Here is a 13,320-nt window from a genome sequence, read left to right as displayed (position 1 = left end):
CTATCCATAGGGGCAGCCAGGGGGCTCTGCACGCTGCCCCAAGCACCGCCCCCGCAGCTCCCATTGGCCAGGAACTATGGCCAATGGGAGCTGCAGGGGCGGTGCCTGCAGATGGGGCAGCGCACAGAGCCGCCTGGCCACACCTCCGTGTAGGAGCCAGAGGGGGGACATGCCACTGCTTCTATGAGCTGCTTGAGGTAAGAGCCACCCGGAGCCTGCACCCCTGACTCTCCCTACGCCCCAACCCACTGCCCCAGCCCTGATCTCCCTCCTGCCCTCTGAACCCCTCGGTCCCAGCCCGGAGCACCCTCCTGCATCCCTGCCCCACCCCAGAGCCCACACCCCCCAGCTGGAGCCCTCACCCCCTCCTGCACCGCAATCCCCAATTTCGTGAGCATTCATGGCCCGCCATACAATTTCCATATCCAGATGTGGCCCTCGGTCCAAAAACTTTGCCCACCCCTGATCTACATCATCCCATTCTCCATTTGTAGGTTGCCTGCAAGTACGAATAAGCACACACGTAGGTGTTTGTAAGCTCTTCAGGGGAAGGACCTCATTTTTATACCTGTCTGTAAGATGCATAGTACACTACTGGGGCTATACAAACAAACAATCAATAGAAAGCTAACTTTAGGGGCAGCAGGAGAAATTCAGATGCTACTCTCAGTAAAGTCATCCCCAGAAAGCTTTTTTATGCAGGCTGTAACCATGGACTTGACTGACTGGTTCTTCCTGGGTTCCTCCTTAGCTAATGAACTCTATATTTCAGGGAGCTCAACCCACATGTTCTCATTCATTAAGTGAATCATTAACTCAGTTTTTCTCCATCAGGTCAGGTGACATTTAAACAACTTACGGTAAATATGCCCATTGTGTGAAATAATGTGTGAAATCAGGTAGCATAAATCTGACTCCTATCTACCATCTGATTGCAGAAAACCAAATATTCTCCTTGTGTGGGTGAGACAGCTTACTAAACTTTTTTTGCACACCCTGTGTTAGTTACATGATGGGTCAAGATGGGGAAGACACACATGAATGATATGTCAGCCTATGGAAAAAAGTCCCCGACTCAGATTTGGAGGCTGTGATAGCAATAAAAACACAGCCAAAGAAACAAATCCAACTTCAGGAAGTCTGTCTAAGCTTCCTGTACTTCTGTAAGAGGGATCAGTCTCATTTTCTCTCTTTGCTGCTTCTGATTGTTCTGTAAGCAGAGTTGCTACAGGCTCTTTCCTGTGCGTGGATATATACCAGTGATTTCTCCCAAATCAAAATTAATGAATGCACAGGAAAACTCTAAAGCTGAGAGCACTGTGTAACAATGAGATCTGGAGTTGCTAACTGCTATGGCATGGGATTCTGTCTCCCAGCTCTGGTTCAAAAGAAACAAGTGATTGATTAAGAAGAGAGGTAAGCAAGCAGAGACAAGCAAGAAATAATTGTTGTTCTACAGGTCACCAGAACTGTCCTTGAGAATCTCTGATAAGAGAGGAAGCTCAATCTCAAATCAGCCTTTATCAGCAGCCTTAGTCCCTACTGACCCTTCTGGAAGTCAACCGAGTGCCAGGTGTGACATACGAGGGATGGATGGAATTTTTGGGGCAGAGTGTGAAGTGCAGATGAAGTGACATGTGAAAGTTGACTTAAGCACCCTCACTCTCTCCTCTGTGTTAGAGATCAGCAGAATATGCCAGCTCCTTTACTTTGCACCAAAGACAAATACCAGGCCACTGACCTGTCAGAGGGGGAAAGAGGATGTCATTAACAACCTTGTATGCTAAGCAGATGCCCCACTTTTCCTTTTGGAAATGACTGCTGATCAAATGTTTGCTACCCTATGAAACAGGTATGACCTCTCCATTTAGGTCCACTAGGCCTCCAAAGCCCTGGAGGATTGTGTATTGCAACCAGAAGAGGGACTAGCCATGTATGTAAGTTGCCATGTGACTCCTGGGTTCATTGTTTAACTGAGATCAGATGTGCAAGAATGTCACAGCTGTTGTGCATATTCTTTCATATCCATATCATGTCCACAGTTCTTACAAATTTGGCATCCTGGATTGACCCAATATCTATACATCAATCAGTTTAGATTCTATGCCCCACTCTGTCCTCTTTGCAAGACTATGATAGCAAAAGAAGGATGGAAATCTGATTTAGCCAGTTTAGCCCGTTGGGTGGGGGAAATCTCAGAATCAAAGCTGACATAACTGACTCTCTACACTTCTTCCTGTGGTTGCCCTTAGTATTTCTGAGACGGTCTCTCCTTTTTTAACTATGCCCTACCATAGCTATGTTTCTTGATAATTATTTCAACTACAGTAGCACGAAGGTCTGAACATGCTAGACACAGTACAAACACAGAAAGAGTCTCTGCTCTGAGGAGCTTACAGTCAGTTATAGACAAGACAAAGGGTGAGAGGGGAAAGGGGCACGGAGGAGTGGAGTGACTTGCCAGAGATCACACAGCAAGTCAGTAACAGAACCAGGACTAGAGCTCAGTTCTCCTGATTCCCAGTCCCAAGCCCTATCCAATAGGCCAAGGTGCCTCCCTAATGAAATTCAACTAACTGGAATAGATTTCAATGTAGAAGACAGACTGTTACAGGCATATGACAGACTATGAAACCACAGCAGGGAGAGTAATGATTGTTAGCATCACCTGTTTAAGTAGAAGAATTTTGTAAGCTAGGTCTCCCATAACAACCACTTCGAAGTCTAAACTCTGTTCAAGATTTTACTCCTACTTGCCGGGGAGGAGAGCTCTAAGAAGAAATACTTGGAGGTGTTCAGATACTTCATTGATAGACTAGAGGAAACAAACAGGAAAAAGAGCTAAATTCATCCAATACCCTGCTCAATACAAGTGTTTTGCACACTCCTGTTATTGCCACTAGCATCTGTATGCATGAGGCCACTCAAGTTGCTGCTTTTAGTCCCAGAAGCAGCAAGCGGGGATGCTAACTCTGCCTAAAGAGCTGTGCCTGCATGGACTAGGGTTTCCCTGTGAACTGGGTAGCACTGGGAAAGGAGAACAGAGGGAGAAGCCTCTATGCTATATCTTGTCTGCAGGTATATATGGCAAGTGGTTCTCCCAGCACCTGGGGAGTGCACTTGCTATAGACCCGTGCTTAGTTACACTCAAGTGAAGACTTCAGTAGATTTTAGCAAGAACGCAGGCACATAGGAACAACACTTTCCTTCACCACTCAGGCGAAGCTACTCCATACACCCTACACTCCACAGGGGCTCGGACATAATTTGGATTCTAGTTTTCAGTGTGCTACAGCAAACTGATAAAATGCTAATCAGCCCAATAGTTCCTGTGATTTGAAAATATGCTTTTAAATAGATCTGCTTGAAGACTTTTAAAGGACAGAGAAAAGAGTCAGAGGCTCCTTAAACTATGCAGACTGATTCACTAACTCATGGCCTGGGGCTGATCTGAATTCAAATACAGTGAGAGGAGAAAGGCCCAATAGCTACACAACTGAGAACTCCCTAATCAAAACAGCCTTTAATACAAAACCAAAATAACCTTTCAATGGAGAGGCTAACGTTGTATTTTGTAGGCCAGATTTGTCCACCTTACTCCTCAAGTAGTCTCACTCATTTCATTGGGGTTACTCACATTAATGTACTACTAAGGCGGACAAAAGTCTGACCCAAAGTTTCAGTGCTTGTTACTGCACTCCAGTCTACAATATTTCTCACCAATAATAGGAGCTACGTTTTAGTAACATTTCCCCCCCATAATGTTTTTTGCTGTTCACGGAATAATAAGAAAGATGCCATTATATTCCCATTACTTAGAAACACCAAAGCCACCAAAGAGAATGAGAAAGAGCTAGCAAGACTGATTAACAAAACCATTGCAAAGTTAACTGCCTAGAACATAGATATTTTCCTTGCAGACTGTAAATATAAACCAAAAACATTTGCATTTTAGATTGCTTGTCATCCTAAAGTATTCAACAAGCATTTTGCAAACTTTGCATACAGAGCTGTGCAAAGACTGAGAAACTATTTCCACAAGTTATTTTTTTTTCAAATTCGAGTGGACTGATCATTTTCATTAATAGCTTAGTAAAGTTACTTAACTGACAGAAACACAGAGAAAACAAGTTTTAAGAGAATATTTGGTTAAAGGCAATGAGCAATCACATTAAGAACATAAGAACGGCCATCCGGGGTCAGACCAATGGTCCATTTAGTCTTCCAACAGTGGCTAATGCCAGATGCTTCAGAAGAAATGAACAGAACAGGCAATCAAGTGATTCATCACGTCGTCCGCTTCCAGCTTGACTATCAGAGGCTAGGGACACCCAGAGCATGGGGTTGCATCCCTGACCGTCTCAGCTAATAGGTTCACGGAGGATAGGTCCATCAATGCCTATTTCTTTTTTAAACTCCTTTTGGGGTTTTGGCCTTCACAACATCCCCAGCAATGAATTCTACAGGTTAACTGGGCATTGTGTGAAAAAAAAGTACTTCCTTTTTTTTTTTTTATTAAACTTGCTGTCTATTGATTTCATTGGGTAATCCCTTGTGTTATGTGAAGGAGTAATAACACTTCCTTATTCACTTTCTCCACACCATTTGTGATTTTATAGACCCTCTTAGTCATCTCTTTTCCAAGCTGAAAAGTCCCAGTCTTCTTAATCTCTCCTCATATAGAAGCTGTTTCATGCCCTTAATAATATTTGTTCCCCTTTTCTGTACCTTTTCCAATTCTCATATCACTTTGAGATGGTGTGACCAGAACTGCAAGCAGAATTCAAGGTAAAGGCGTACCATGGATTGCTATTTTCTGTCTTATCTTTCTCTTTCCTAATTAGAAAGATGATTCTTAAGAATTGCACTCATCCAACCATGGATGAGAAGCCAGGCGACCCAAGTATCCAATCAAAATAGACAATATTCAAATCTTCAATTCAAACTACTTGCCATGAGCAGATTGTGAACAAGCCAACCTGTTAACTGAACAACCTCAAAGCTCTTAAGAATTATTTGGAGAAATTATTCTAACAGTTTCAAATAAGGGTCAATTTGAAAAGTTGTGATCCATAGGAAGACTGGAACTGGTCAAAAATGTTAGGCAGCTTTTTTGCAAAACAACTGCTTAACATTGGAAACTGAGTTATTCATATTTCTTTTTTCCTGGAAGATTACAAATCCAAAAAAGGGTTTTTAGAGACCAAAAATATTTAGGTTTTTTGGTGTTTATTTTTTGACAAAAACAAAAAAAATTACTGTAATGAAAAATATTCAGTAGAAAGAAGCTGTGGCAAGCAGCTCGTGATCTCACTCCTGGCAGACTTCTTCTCACTGAGCGACTGCTGCGTGGGTTCAATGGGGGGGAAGTAAGTCTGGCCCAATATCCATTACTGTTTGTCTTGCCGTTTAAAAATTAGAGATCTTTGTTTTAAGTTCAAGAAAATCTTGATGTAATGAAAGAAGCAATCTGTTCACTGGATATTGAATCACAGCAGCTATGAACTAAAGTAACCCACATTTAACCACAACGTTGGCCTAGTCAGGGTTTTCACAAGTTTGTATAATTTTAATGGAAAGTGCATGTTCCAATTTCAAGCCTGGAGATTTGACTTAAGAAGACAGATGTACTCAATGGCAGGTGTCTCTCCTCCCCTTCCCCCTCCCGCCAAAACCTTTAGCGGCGAGAAGTCAAATGTGTCTGAAATTTCCTTATAAAACATAGAAAACAATACCTGATTCAACAGTGGGAATATGTAGATTTGAACTATTCAAGTAGTAAACTCCAGTGGCTCAGTTTATTTGAGCTTGAATTCTGTTTAGAGGGGCTGAAATTAAAATGAGTTATAGTAGAAGACTCTTTATGATACCAGTGGGAAAGCCATTCCAGATCCTTGTTTTTCTCTAATAAGGAATTCTTCTGGCATACTTTGGAAATGGTTCTTAAACATCTGCAAGTTTTAGGCTAATGTTGTCTATGAGGAATACTGTATTGTTTTAGTTTACAGGCATCTTAGTTACCTGCCATTTTATTTTGTGTTTCACATGGGGAAGGTGCAACAATATTTCTCATCTTGTCTTTTGGTATAGTTATTTTATTCCAGTTTCCATCAATTAAGACATGTGAATGCATATTCAAGGCTCAGTTGGCTTAAGCTGGTACAGTTGAGTTGATTTCAATGGATCTATTGACCCACCGACACATAAGATTCCTTGTACTGCAATTCACTTGCTTTGCTTCAGTTGTACAGTGTGTTCATGTTCACAGATATTTTCAGATTAATACAGTGAATTTGTATCACTAGACTAGAGACATTTCTTCAAACCTGGGTTCACAGCAACAGAATTTTGCTAAAGAAGTTTGGGTTTTTGTTCAAACAAAAAGTGAAACTCAATTAAAAGCCACCCAGTTTCATCTTGTTTTGCAGTCAGATCATGAACAGCAAGGTACATGGGGTTCTAACTAGCAACGCACCAGAGCAACAAGCTCAGATCTAAACACACCTGAATTCTGGGAAAGTTTGATTCTAGATGTAAAATTTTCTAGCTCAGACCAATTTTTAGTGAGAAATAAATCAGCCCAAATTTGTTCAAAACTGGGACCAGGTTTAAAAAAAAAAATTGTGAACCACAGCAAATCATTTTGAGTTTTAATGAAACCCCAACCTAGATGATTTTGCATGGCTTCCAATTTCATCCCTAACTAGCTGCATGCAATTCTACTACAAAATTAGTTTCAAATTCACATAGTAGGGTCACATCAGCTGCCACTCTACTCTTGAGACCACTGCCTGTCATATTGCCCAATATTGTCTCACTATTTCCTTTTGCTCCCCTATCTGTCTATAGCTTCTTGTCTTGACTATAAGCTGTTTGGGATGGGGACCATCTTTTTGTTCTGAATGCGTACAGTGACTTGCACAATGGGGTCCAGGTCGATAACAGAGGCTCTCCAACGCTGCTACAGTCCCAATAAGTGATCAGCCGTACTTGAAGATTTGTCCATCTTTCATTCTTTGGTACAAGTGACAGCCTCAGTTTGAGAGAGGATTGGCACTGAAGTTGCATGTGGTAATGATAGATAGAATTGAGGGCAGCAGTATGCAGAGCAGCTGATAGCAATCCCTCACCAGATTGGTACATTAAAGAAACTGATCTGACAAATCAGCTAAGACAGCTTTAAAGTATAGATCCTAGAGAGGAACAGCTGCTCCTGTTATGCCAGAGGGATTGCTCAGAGAAACATTTTGTGAAAATGGTTACTTGGAAATATTTCAGAGGTATCTTCCTCTTCAATAAATACTTGATCTCAACGAGTATTGCTGCAACATGAGACTGTGCCTGTGGTATAAGAATGTGAAAGCTCTTCCAGTCCTGTGCTGAGGGTGGATGATGAAATTGCACACAGATGTGTTTTGAGTACTAGAAACTCATCTGCCTTCTAATCAAGGCTCACCTTGGGCTTCACAAATAATGTTTTGTTACAACATGCCTGTGACTGTCGATAAGAAACAATCTACAGAACCCAAGTGTCACAACCCTAGTCTTGCACTTTTGCCACAAGATCTCTTCCCCCAGCCATCCAGAAATTACATAGATGAAATCATCATATACCCTGGTAATGACCTTAGTAATGATCAATCTGATACTGCATTCATATCTGTGATGGTAAACCCTCGCACTTGTGCCAGCCCCATTGACTTCAGTTTGTTGGGGGGCTTGATGGGACTGTGTATATCTGGCTGTGGGCTCAGAACTATAAAGGTTTGCATCAATAGCCAATGCCAAATAAATTTCCAAAACAATCACATTAAAACCATGTAGAAAAAACTGTGTGTTTAAGTCATATTTAATATTTGTAAGTCTCTAAGGCAAAATGCTAGAAGAATCAACCAGTGATTTTTCCAGAGTTTCTTGGTGTTGCTTCAATTTTTCTAGCCTTTATCTCCAGCTTATGAATATTAGACTATAAAAGAATGCAAACTGTGCAAAATATAAAATAAATATCAGGCCCCTGACTGCCAACGCGTTTTTTTACAATGGAGAGCATAATAATAGAAAGGAGGTCAGGGGAGATTCTGGGTGAATTTGTTTATTCATGGAAGTGAGGCCAGACATAGTCTAGGTGCCAAAGATCCCTGCAATATGTGATCAAGCAGGATTTCACAGAGAGTTCAGCAGTCCCAGTGCTGGTGAGCAGATCTCTCAAAGCAAGAAATAAACAGAAGTATCAGCAGTTCTGGATAAGAAATTCCATTAAAAGGAAGCAAATGGGGTGTCTAGGCATCTTCTATGGCTTTGAAGAGATAAACTCAGATGGAGACATAAGAAACATTATTTTCAAAGATCTGTCTTTTTATTTGGTTCATAAATCCTTTGAAAAGAAGCGATAAAATGGACACACATAAAAGATACATCTTCAAGCACTATCTTGGGATGCTCACTCCTTTTTTGATTTAGAGTAATGAACGTGAAAAGTTTTGGTTTTCTCATCTAATTTAAAAGTTCAAGTCCTTCTCTGAATTAGTCCACAACTCTAATCTAGAACTCTCCTGTGAGTGACTCCCTGGCTTCATCTGGGACAGATCCTCAATGGTCTATACCATTTGCACCAGATGAGGCTCTGATCCTTTGGGTACAGACTGTTGTGATAACTTGGAAGTAAGATTTCCATCCAATATTTTTTTGAACCTCAAAAGTTTCTAGTTTGGTTCAACTTTAGAGCCAAGACTGTGGTTCCTCTGTTAGATCAATCAATCAACTGGTTCTTCCAACTGAGAACAGAAGTGGGGGCTGGAGGATAGAGCTGTATGACATTTTTTTGCAAATAATAAATCCTTTGAAAAATAGTTTCAACAACCTGAAAAAATGTATTTGTAAATTTGGGTCCAGTTCAGAAAAAAAAATTCAGCTGGAAAACAAAACAAAACCCAAAGCTGGATTTTTCCCCACAAAATGTCAGTGTCAAAAGGCAATTCAAATAAACATTCAAAATGTTTCATTCAACAAGAAAAAAAAAAAGGATTTTTTAAAAATTTCAGTTCAGCCACCCAATGGAAAAAATAATTAGTTGCTCAACTCTACTGGAGAAACCCGTCTCAGAATTTAGGCAGCTCTATTGCTCCAGACAGCCTGTGACCTTGTTCCTTCTCCTGTCTTCACATGGTGGGGGCAAGGCTATAGGTGTGCAGATTCGCTATACAGAGGTGCCGCCCATAGCAACAGTGCTGCCCCATCAGTGAGCTACTTTTGACACTCCTGTCCAGTATTTGTATTGTAGGCGAGTGGACATTTGCCACTCCTACGAGTATGAGAGTGACAATCCAGCCCTGGGTATTTCAAGGATAACTCAAGACTAAATAGTAAGTGTATAATCTGTCTGCCTTGTATAATCTGTCTTGCAGGTGCATCGCCACAGGAGCAAACCAGAGACCCAACTGATGCAGAGAGGCAATTAACTCTGCACCTCTCCCTTGGTCTGAGGAGGAAGTCAGTGACTTCACTCCTTTCCAGAGCAGCTTGCACCTCCGTGCACTCCGCCAGCATGCTGGTTGGGCGAGGTCTGAGTCAGTGCACATTGTGCTCCACAGTCCTCCCAAGTCCCTTGATCACTGTGAGAAGTATCCCCAAGTGGCCCTTGCTCTGCACTATGCTGCAGCTGTAAGCTGAGTAACCCTTACTCAGGTGAAAAGGGGAGTAAAGGAGGGTAGTTACTGCCCCTTACTCCCCCCCCTATGTAGGGAAGCTTGAACAGTGATAGAGTAGTCCAACTGTTCTTCAAACTCTTCTCTAATACAGACCATCATCTTTTGTCCTTATCCCCGCTGAAATGAGTTTTGGGTAGAATTTCCCAAACAGGAATCTAGCAAGTTTAGTGCCATTATAAAGCATGTAGTCTAGGGGGGGAGATTATAGCATGTCTAAGAGGCCTCAGAGATAGTAATTACAGAAGAGTTAATGAAAACCCATTAATCACAGCCTTAAACACCACAAAGTTTTTTCAGCACAAGAGGTTGGGCACAACTCTCAGCAGCAAGACAGGTTAGATTAACAGGTCAAAAGAAGGTGCATGTATGACCTTTTCTGAGACTGAAGTGTCATTTGGCACATTTGCTTACTGCACGTAGGCTGGAGGTGACTGGAGATGGGAGAAATGAATATCCTAGAGAGAACATCTGCAAACTTGAAAAGGGCACAGTGAAGGGGGTCTCCATGAGTCCAAGCCTATCCCCCACCACTACCCAGTAATAAACAACTTGTTTGACACAACAGCAAAGTTGTTCTCCACCAGTTTTGAAGTAACTCATCTTGGGAATTCCATGCTAGTAACTTCTCTGTTACTAGTGCAGAACACCCCATGAAAACCCCCAGAACTGACTGGAAAACTTCTGCCCCTATGCTGACATACTCTCAGCAAGCTATAAGAGTTACCATTTTTACACCACTTTCGACAGGTGAAAAGGCAGTGGAATACTTCCTACACCTTTGTAAATCAGAACTACAATCTCTACAGATTTCAGAGTGGTAGCCATGTTAGGCTGCATCAGCAAAACCAACGAGGAGTCCTTGTGGCACCTTAGAGACTAACAAATTAAAGCTTATGCCCAAATAAATTTGTTAGTCTCTAAGGTGCCATAAGGACTCCTCGCTGTAATCTCTACAGAGGATTTTTCTTCAAAAATTCTTAAGAACATTTATAGAACACATGAGTCAGGGGAACGGATATAACACTAAAATCACTGTTGTAGACCTGAGCCTGTATAGTATCTTTTGATGTAAAGTTTCATCTTTAGGGTCTGATTACCACAAGTTTGTGTGCAGAACTTTGTACATATGCACTTACTCAACTTGCCCATGGAATGTTATTTGTACTCGTTACCCATTTTGAAAGTACAGTTACAGTACTTGTATGCAGAGTACATGATAATTGTGTGTAAATAACACATGAAATTGTATATCTATTTTGCAAATGCAACTTGATTTAAGCTCAAGAACTATGACTACTTTGTAGTTTTCCTGGGCTTTAATGCAGAAAGGAGAACAAATAGGAAACACAGTAATGTGAACAGAGAGCCTGACGCCAACAGGCTAGGAAAATAGTTTTCTTTATTTGATATGTGGTCCTCTCTCTCTATTCCTGTCACATCTGTCCTGGACAATTAGTTATCCTAGACCATTCACTTGCCCCCATGAGATCTGGCACCTGATAAGTTTACACCGTTTACTCTGGGCCATGTTCTGCTCAGTGACCCCAGTGTTAATTTGTAGTAATGCTAGTGAAGTCAATGGAGATACTTGAGATCTACACCAGCATAGCTAACCAAGAGTACATCTTGGCCCTTTGTCACTGTTCTGTACACCTCATTATCCTGGAGAAATCTGGTATCTTTGGAGTTGGTCTGACACCAGAACATTTTTACTGTCCTCCTTTGTCAAGTAGAGCGCTCTGGAACCCACTCACATGTGTGGACTCAATCTAATAAAAGCTGCCCATTGGTCCCGGATTTTCCTCCATGAACACAAGCAGATGTACACGAACCACATTTAAATACAAAGCTTTCTAGCATTGCAAAGACACTGTCTGAAGGCCAATTTAGGAGCTGCAGACCACGCAGCTGGGATGTCACACCCCTGATTGCTCACAGCCATAAAGAGACTACATTTGTTTGATTCACGACGTAACCTTTTTATTTGTGTTACAACCTCAGCAAGTAAATCACATTTTTCTATCTAAATGTTTGACAGATTAGATAGATTGTTTTTTTGGCACTGCCCATACTTTTAGTCCCATAGAAACCATATTCTGTAATATATACAAAGCGCAGTATAGTCAGATAGTCAGGCACATTTTCTCTCGTGTATATTTATAAGGCAAAAAAAAATATGAGTATAGTAACATGTTACTTGTAATATATGTCCCTTGTTGGGTAAGTTTCTGTAAACACTTTTCTAAATAATTTGGGGGATTTTGGTAAGGAGGGCCACTATTCAGTAATTGCTGAATTTATTTAGATTTATTGTGGCACAATTTAATTTTGTTGGCAGGGCTGAGATCAGAGCTGTGTTGTATATACTTTCAACTTATCCAAAAAAAATACTTTGAAACAAAACCAAGACTGTTTTCATTGAACACACACATGAATTCAATATGTTATAAGATACAAAGTAACAGACAGGGATCTGTAAACAATGAGATAAAAACAACGGAAGAGGAATAGCTTTATACAACCAGATTTGGTTGTAAATAAAGTGCCTGGGCAGGATGTTTGAGTAATAAATTAACTGTTTGGATCTTTGCTGACATCTTTTTAGCTTTATTGACTTTCCAGTTTTATGTAAGGAACTTTATTGCATGGGGGGAGAGCGGGGGAATCTTTCCCTACTCAAGACCAAAAAAAAAAAAAAACCCTAGTCTTAGACTACAAATGTCTCTATTGCACAAGCCATGTTGATGAACTGGGGCCTAGATGCTAAGTATAAAGTGATTTAACTTATGGCATATGGCAAAATCATGAGAGACAGGAGGTGAAATGTGCATTCATTTAACCACATTTTAACAGGATCAGCATTTTGTTACACTTATTTTACTAGTTGTTAGTAATGTAATAAGGAAAAAAAGAAGGATCTTAGTATTGTGTTATTGGAATCCAAATAGCCAGTGAAACCAGAGGATTAGACTTCAACGTCAGTTGGAGATGACATTCCTTTCATCCTACCCTAGCATTTACTGCTAAAATGAACAACAGTTCTGTTCTTAAGTTCTAAGACTGAAGCAATACCTCAGCCTGGGTTTGGAATGAGCCTTAATGTTACACAAAAAGATCAAATTTCTTTTCCAGTCGTACAATTCAAAACTCAGATTTTAAAAACCATTTAGTGTTTTCACCCTGTTGTCCTATTTTCCTTGTTCATATTGCTCAGACTATCGAATTTAACTTTTAGGTTTAATTTAGTGATGTTTGAGAACCTGCTCCAATGGTCACTGAAGTCAGGGAGATGGAGGTAGAGGTTTTTCCATTGACTTTAATGGCCATTGAGTGAGGCCCTAGGTAGGTAAAGCTTGTTCAGGATCGACATATTTCATTTGACTTCAAATATACTGTTGTCTGAGTAAGGATTAAATAAGGACTGCAGAATTTGGCCATCAAATACAAGGCACATGAATATGTATTAAGTGCTCCATACCTTTCTCCAGCAGGTTTTGGCTGACTGCAAATCCCATTGAGATCTGTTCATTTAGCAGAGAACAGAATTTCCACCCTGCCACCCCCAAGATTTTAAATAATTACTTACATCAGACATGACATTTTTTGAAGGCCA

The sequence above is a fragment of the Chrysemys picta genome, chromosome 9 (assembly GCF_011386835.1).
Source record: "Chrysemys picta bellii isolate R12L10 chromosome 9, ASM1138683v2, whole genome shotgun sequence".
In the NCBI taxonomy this organism is placed as follows: domain Eukaryota; kingdom Metazoa; phylum Chordata; order Testudines; family Emydidae; genus Chrysemys; species Chrysemys picta.
Note: the sequence above shows the minus strand (reverse complement) of the source record.